The following is an 8,826-nucleotide window of genomic DNA, read 5'->3' on the forward strand; positions in this document are numbered from 1 at the left end:
GAGAAATAAGTTAGTCAAGATTATTAAGAATTATATAGACTTAAACTGAAACAGAAGTTCAGCCATGAGAACTGAGTATAGAAAGAGACCAGACAGGGAAGTGAAAACTATTCAGTTGCAAGACATTTTCAGATTTTTGTGAATGCTTTCATGTCAGAGCAGTTAATCACTGAAACAGTTCCTTATTAGAAAACTTCTCAGTGTGATCCACACTGGTGCTCAGTAGATTTAAGAAAAAAATTCAATAAACCAGAGTTTAGAGAGACATAAGCCTGTCCTCTGAGAGGGTGAGTAGCCTATGCTGCCCCTGTTAGCATTAAGATCTGGCTGTGACCAGGGCTATGATGAGGGACACCAGGATTTCAGAAACTTTACAACACTGTTTACAGTCCTCAGAAAGTTCGTGCTCTGAGGACTGTAAAAGTTCGTGCTCTTATCTCCATAAGAGATAAGAGAGTTGTATACTATTGAATTTCTTTGTGTCTTCTTTCCTGTTAAATCAAATATGCTAAAAATCATGTGGATGGTTCTTAGTAAGATTCAACTTTTTAAAATAGCTTGAAGTTGAAGAAATATTCAGATTAGAAGAAAATTATTTTATGGAATGTGTCAAGTCAGTGATTTAAATGATGGCATTATTGAAAAAGATGCCATGAAGTCTTCAAATACAGGTTAAAGAGCTATGACTCTTTAGGAATCAATTATTAGGAATTAGGAATCAATTATACATCTGCTAAACAGCAAAATCCACTTATTATTTATCTACTAGAAGTCAGCTATCAGAACTAAATCTTGATTGCAAAATTAATGGTCAGTCTTCAGTTTTGGCTGTACCTGTATAGGTACCAACATTGTGTGCAGGTAAGTGCATCACTATTTCCATGGGCTATTAACTAGGAAACAGTGTGAACTGCACTGAGACACCTACAAACAATGTATTGTGATTAAAGTGAAGGGTATGTCCAGATGTAGTAAAATGGAGGATTAGAAGTTTAGCCTGCTCTTACTGGATCTTAAACTGAAAAATCAGACTTCTCATTTTTGCACAGCAAACCTGTTCATGGTATAGCACATTACACAAAAAATTAATAGCTAAATATTTCATTTTCATAGAATTGTGAATTTGAAGCAGTGCTTATGACCTGTCATTGGTGGTGCCACCCTAAGAGCCACAATAGGAAAATAGCTGTGTGAAGATCACTTCTAGTCATTGAATTTCTGATGCCGTGGGAATGTATTACAGTGTAAACAATCTGAAAACAAGTTGCAGATTCAATACCTTAACTCTACTACATAATTTCAAAAGTCACTATAATATTAATATTTACTGGTGAACTTGGTGATTAGTATCAGAAACTTAGCAGTCATGGACACTTTTTAAACATTGCAACTATGAGTGGCTGTCAGATTTAAAAATACAGCCACAGAGCTTCAGCTGTGCTGTAGAAGGGAACATTATGTAGTTAAATCTGAGGGAAGCATTTAGCATCACAGGTTTTTACATACCTTGTTCTCTCCTGCCACCATGTGGCTTTTCCATTTTAAAAAGTTAAGCTTAAGTTTAATACTCTAGAAGTCACTGAAACAAGCAGTGAAATACTTTGTTCATTGTTTCAGTTGTGAACCTATTTAAGGTTCAAGTCATTGAGACAGAAATGTTCACAAAAATCCACAATAATATATTAAGCATTCATTTCAGAGTGATCTAGTTCATCTCTTTTTTGCTCTTCAGGAGCCTAAGCCCACATTGTTTCAAATATTGCACGAATTAGGCAATCTGAGAATGCCTGACAGAATGCCTGACAGTTGCCTCATGCCAGTCTGTGAAAAGTCTGTGCTGGAAACAGCTTCTCCCTGCCAAACCATCAATAGGCATGTTGAGCTGGACCTTGACTTGAATTTGAGTAGCTCACATCTCCTGCCAGGTGATATTATTGATTTCTAGGATTTTGGTAGTTTTGAGATGCTCTCAAAAAGTTGCAGAAAGACTTGACTTCCTTATGGCTAAATTAGAGATGGTTCTTGCAGATGATAAATATCTTGAAGATATCCATTATAAAAATGTTGCAAAAGCTTTGCCTTTAAGAAAATAAGAGAAGTGTTGGGAGTAAAGCAGAAAACAGAATCAATAGATTTGGTTTCAAATACCTTTTTTCTCTATTGCTATGTTCAGCTTCTGTATGTAGTGGTTTTGGTGTCTTTCAAGAAGGTTTGGCTTAATCCTCTTACATTTGTCATGTTGAATAGCATTACACTAATTGATTAATCCTACTTTTAAAATGATCAGAAGAAACTTATTTTGCTGAAGAACTTCTCCTAGCACTTCTGGGAAGAAGACATCATGAATGAAAGGTTTCTACCCAATAACCATTTCCCTAAATATCCATGCTACCCCAAGATTTGCATTGTATGCTACACTATAACCCAACTATTTTACATTACACACCTTATTTTGCTATTTGACAGCTAAAGTAAAATGAAAATCAGAACCAGCCAGTGATGAGCAAGCAGGACCACAGTGGTCAGTCAGGGTCATGTCAGGAAGTCAGACCATAGGTCAGGACCAGTATCAACAAGGTACATGGCCAAGCACAGGCATGGCCAAGGCAGAGCTCAAACAGGCACTCCAGCAAGGCAGGTCAAGTAGGGGTGAAGTTCCAGACCTGAATTTATATGGATTTCCAGGCCTAGAGGCAGGGTCTGTGGAGTGGAGGGTCATCAAGAGGAATTAGTGCACCCAGGGACCTGATACATTTCCAGCAGCAATGGAAACACAAAGAACAAGAACAGGAAAATGCAAATTATTCAAGGAATAATACCCATAAGCCACAATTGCCATTTTATGTAATGGCTTAAGTTAGGAAACTTTGTAAAAAGTAGGGAAGCTTCCTAGAAAAAAATGATGTTGTTTTTCCACTTTAACATTTCAAGGTTGCTATTTTTTCACTTATACTCACATTCCTTTCATATTACAAATGAAGAATTATAATATAAAAACTTCAGAATATTTTTCCTAAGTCTCACCCTTTTTCTTCCTTTGATTCTTCAATTCTCATCACAGTTTTTCTGTGTTTGACATACAGAAAGATACTTTGCTCTCTCCAAGATACAGAAAATTACATCTTTTAACCACTGGAAATACATAGAAATTCTCTGAGCACAAGAGCAAGGAAAGCATACGCTGTTCTGATCACAAAGATGTTATCACACTCTGCACTGAGAATTTCACCTGCTGTGGGTCACTGAACTTTGGCTTGAGTTAACCAGACAATTAAATAGCCCAGTGTAACTGTTGGGTTGGCCATGTGATAGGATCTTTCATTTCATTTCATTTCATAATACCATTGGTTGAATAAAGTTAAATATTTAGCATCCTGAGCACAAGAGCACGAAAAGAAAAATTCTTGGCTTGTGTTTGAAAACATAGCTATGCATTTCCCAAGCACCAAACTCATATTGCATTGGTTATAGAACACTTGTTTCCTTGTTGCTCTATAATTTAACTCTAGTAAATAGTTTTAGGCATACTGATAATTTCACATAGAGGTAGTGGTGTAATTTAATCTTTTAAATTACTGGTGTTTATCCACAAGTGCTAAAGTGTACCAAAAGCAATGAAGCTGTTTAAGAACCTAAGGAATATTTTGCTGTGTTTTTTCCCTGTGGCTGAGAGAGCTGTGGGAGGTGAGCAGGTCTCTGCTCTAGGCTGACCTATGGCAGTGTGGTCTGTCCTACACTTTCCTCACACTCACATTCCTCCTTACAGCAGAGGACATAACACCCCTTTTTGTGCTTCAGCTGCTCCTAGAGTTGCTGGGTTCCCCAATGCATGTGGCAGCCTGGAACCATCATTTCTGAAGGAGCTGGGACCCTGCTTTAGGGGCTGCTGGCCCTGGTGGCTGCAGCCAGGCCAGCCCGGGGCAGTCCCTTGGCAGGGGAGCTCACTGAGCTCTCCTCAGCTGCCAGAGTAGCACAGGGAGTGAACAGAGACCCCTCCAAACCCCACCTTGCCACTGCTGTCTGCGTGCCAGGGAAATCCCTTCTCATTTCTCACGTGTATAGGCAAAAATAAACACACAGTGTGGCACTGCTAAGCCTGGGAAGTGAAGTTTCCTGCTCTCAGGGTAAGTGAAGTTTCCTGCTCTCAGGGTAAGTGAAAACATACATTTCACCTTGGCTGCTTGAGGCAAAACCACTTCCTTTTCTTTCTGCTAGTTCCCCTTTCCACAAAGTAGTTCACCACCATTCCTGTTTAAGGAGAAGGATGATGTATGTCTGTTCACTGGTAAAGGCTGGAACTGTGATGTAGAAATGTGCCTTAGATCAGTACTTTGCTGTAAAGTGAACAGACAAGCAAAAAAGAACCACAGGAAATCCAATTTCGTTTCTCTGATCAGAAGATAAAGATAAGCCTCTTGAGCTAGCAACTTCCTATATTTTTTTCAGTATTATAGTGCATTTAATTCTTCAAAGAGCAGTATTAAATAAACAGTAATAACTAAAATATCCAATGCTAGAAAAAAATGAAGGATTTTTCTCCTTTTCTATAACATCATGAACTAATTTGAAACAGTTAATTATCTTTGAAATCTGTTGTTTAAACTCTAACTCTGGGTGTGTAATTAATGATAACATGACAGCAAATAAGTAATACAGCATTAATTTCTTTTTATTTTATTATATAAGGGAGAAGGATTTTAATCAGTACAAAAGGAAGTTCAGGAAATGAAAAATTGCTTTTTTGCAGTGATTAACAAAATTGGTAGGACTCCATTCAGTCCACAAGAAATTAGGGGGATCCTTAGTAAGAAAGGCAGTAAAAGACAAGAAATATTTCTCTACTGAATTTATAACTGGCCTATGGAAACCAGAGTTGCAGGTGTTTGTGGAAATAAGTGGTGTTGCAGGAATTTTAAAACTCTGTAACTTTATGAGCAGTTATCCAAACCAAGGCAATGATACCAAGTAACCCAATCTGCTGCCTCAGGACATGAGCAGGGGTCAGGAGGGCACTCCCTTTAGTGCCCCAACATTACCTGCATCTCAAAAGAGGAGTTTTGTTTGTGTTTTTTTCTGAGTAGAATTCACATTCATAGCGACTTCAGATGGTTGTTGATACTGGGCAAGGAGAGCAGTTTTGTATTTATTATAAAACATTCCTGTAGAAATTTCATTATGCCTGGAAAGGAAAGCCAGAGGGAAGAATGGGTTAGAGGGGATGCCTTGGTGACCTGACTGCCATCAAAGTCCCCCTTGCATGGCTCAGAGAGGCTGTGTGTGACTCCTGCTGTTATTGTTCCTGCTTTACAGTCAGGAAAACAGAAGGTGAAGGGAGATACCCAAGGCTACACAGTAAATGCCATTGTAAGAGTGAGATAAGTGTAATAATATATTACCATAATTAAATAGAAGTCTAACAAAATTATTATCACATGGCACAGGTGGGCTAAACACTTAAAAATTATATTATCAGAACACTTAGATTTTTTAAATCAAATTTATATAAATTCTAAAGGAATTTACACTACTTAAGTAGGTACTTCAATAGAGCTCTTAATGAAGGTAGACTTCTAAACTAGTATGGAATTTATCTTAGCAGGGTTTTCCAAGTAGCTTCCTGAATTAAGAATAAGGCAGAAATAGTAACAGAGAAATTTACATTAAGATAATACATTAAAGTTTAAAAATTAACATTTCCTCAGGGTACAGTTGGAATGACTGAAGTATATATTAAAGGTATAAATAATTGCCTTTATAGACAAAGTTCTCTGCAACTTAATTAAAGTAAAAGTTTTATATTTTGGTTGCAAAAGCCTCTAAAGATGTTTTAAACAAAAGCAAGGAATGTGTAGCCACAAAGCAATCTGAAACAGCAATTTTAATCTGGAAAAATCATTTTGCAGAAACTAAAAAATAAATTTCCAGAGTGAACCCCTGCATTTTAGGCATTTGATTTCAACATGTCTCAGAGGTCAGGCTGAAATCTCAGGTTATATCTTACACTTATATGGAAGATCCTACACAAATAGTTGGTTTGTGTTCATCACTTCTTTTAGAAATGAGCTCAGAAGCTACTGTAAGATATCTTAGAAGCATGAAAATTTCTTTTTAGAATTATCAATATATTTAAGACCCCTGATGTATTTTCTGGTATGCTGTGTCATGATTAGTGATTTTAACATCAGACCTCTAAAATTATGTTTTGAAATGATTATGTATTTTCCATGTAGATGTAATGGGCACAGTAGCACAAGAGAGAATTTTTGCAGATTAGTTTCGTTTTGGGCAAATTATACTTCAGAGAAGCCAAAGTGAAGGCTACATCTATAATTAAGTCAAAACGGATTTCCTTCTCAGTCTAAAACATATTTATCCCAGGTACTGTCTTAGTTTCAGGTATTTATCATGGACAGCTTCCTTCAGGAATTTAAACATGTCTCAAACTGAGGCTGCCCATTATGCACCAGTGTATTTAGAAAGCTCAATCCCCTGGCAGTGCTGATGTGTTATTGTGCCCTCAGCTCTCCATTTCTCACCCTCTCACTCAGCTCAGCCAGTTGGGCTGGGCAGGTGCTGCAGATACCACCCAACTTTTCTCTGAGCTTTAGTTTTGTGTAACACACCTACCTCAGTGCCTCTGGCATTTGTTTCTTTTAGAATTGACAATATTTACATATCCATCAGAACACAGAGAAAAATGATACCTGTTCAGAAAATGTTTGATGAGCTAATGAATCATCATTTTACCTTTTGCTCAAGCAACATGAGGAGCCAGTGAGCACACAGGAACAATTTGTGTTTGTGTGCAACATCTGTGTACAGGGACAGACTCTGGGAGACATAGGGAGAGATTGGTGTACAGAGGGTGTCATATTTTCACAGTATAAATAGATTGATTTACTAAAGTCAATCAAGTAATTTTTTATAAAAGCAAGGAAAATCCCTACTGGTGCAAGGAGTTTGTTTCTGCAAAACTGTTGCATGCATTATTTCCCCTCATTGACTTTAATATGACCACTCCCAAGCTTAAAATTGGGTATGTGCTGAATGCTTAGATTTTCAAATGAACCAAAGTATAAAAATTTGCCCAAAAAGACAGCTGGATTTCAAGGATTTTTTTCCTTTTGGAAGGGTTTCCTAAAGTGTATTTACTCTTCATGATGAGATTCCTGATGCCTACAAGTTTCTTTATACCTGTAGGCTATTGCCATGTGCATGTGTGGTTGAAATATGAGATCCATCTGCTATCTAAAAATATTGGAAAGTTGTAACTCCCAGAATAAAATAATGTTGTATATTAAGAACAAAGGGCCCAGCACGGTCATGTAGCCTGAATAAATATACATTGTACACAAATTCCTGCTGGCTAACATGGTATCATAAAGTGCAGATTTGTGCAGTAAGAGGTCACAACAAACTGGAGAAGGAACAGGTTGCAGAGCTTCTGCAGAGCATGTGATGTGCTGTGTTCACACCCTGGCATGCCCTGTAGCAGCTTGTTTGTTCATCTGTTCCTACAGGCAGTAGAATCCTTGTTACACCTTTTGCTTAAACTTGGATGAATAGGGGCAAGCGGCCTGGCTATTAGAAATAGAAAAAAAAGTTGTAAATTGGCTAAATTTAATCTGAATACTATAAAAAAACCTTCCTGACTAAGGAAGGCATATTGAAATATATGTAAGGTATGTTAAAGAATCAGGGATTTTTAAATATATAACAAAAGGCTCTATAAACAAGAAAACAGAGAACACCACTGAGAAATGAAAATTTGAAAATGTGGATTGTCATCTATTTGCACAATATAAGGTCTTGAGTCTAAAAATAAAACCCAACAAGCATAATGAGATTTGCAATAAAACCTAGAAGTGTGGAAATCTAACACTGCCTTCCTCTTGTGTCAAACTTTCAATGCTATAATAAAAAAGCAGTGCTGTGGAGCAGAATAGCACAGGAGAGATTGGCAGTGGAAGATATTCCTAATTCAGCTTTAGTAAACTGCTGGGGAGATGATTTGGTTAACATGAATAAGAACCACAAGGATGGGAAGGTACAAGTGCAAGAACAGTAATGGCACCTCCTCTGTGCACAGAAGGGATGGCAGTGCACAGTTCCCTCCACATAACTTCATGTATTTAACTAAGGTGCTTAAATTAGAACTGGCTGACCTCAACTAAAAGCTGATTGTTGTCAGAAATCACTTCCCTCTTCCCTCTGCCCTTCTCCTGTACCCCACTCTGCTCTTGGCTCTGGGATCCCCTGCTGACCTCCAGCCACCTCTGGAGCTCATCTGGCTGCAGGCTGTCCAACCTGATGAAACAACAGGAGTTACCTTTGCCCACCTTCCAAAGTGTACATTTTTTGCCAAGTTAGTGAATTTTCTTGTCTGACCTTGGAATGAATCTGATAAACTTCAGAGGCAGCACAAGAAAGATGTGGGAGAAAAGAAATAGGAGCTGGAAAGGTGGGGACAGGACTCAGTGCCCTCCCTCCAGGAACTGTTGATTTGGCTCAGGCACTTCTCACTCTCTGGACTCCCCATTTAACCTGTAGAGAGAAGTAAGTAGGTCATGAAGCAATTTAGGGGAAGCTCTTATTTGACTATCAACTATACTTAAAAATAAGGAGAATACTTTCACAATTTGTTTGCTTAAACTAGAGGCTTAACTTATCATGGTATAAATATCCTGCCTTCATCTTCCTTACTATAAATCCAACCTTCACAGGAAGCTGGAAAATATTCTATGTCTTTCAATGACTTTTTTTCATTGTTAATCTTTTCTGTGTGGCATCTCTCTCTCTCAATATTCCTTTTATTTACATTTCCAG

This window comes from Melozone crissalis, unplaced genomic scaffold (assembly GCF_028551555.1).
Source record: "Melozone crissalis strain CALT ecotype California unplaced genomic scaffold, PUWL_Pcris_2 ptg000007l_1, whole genome shotgun sequence".
NCBI lineage: Eukaryota > Metazoa > Chordata > Aves > Passeriformes > Passerellidae > Melozone > Melozone crissalis.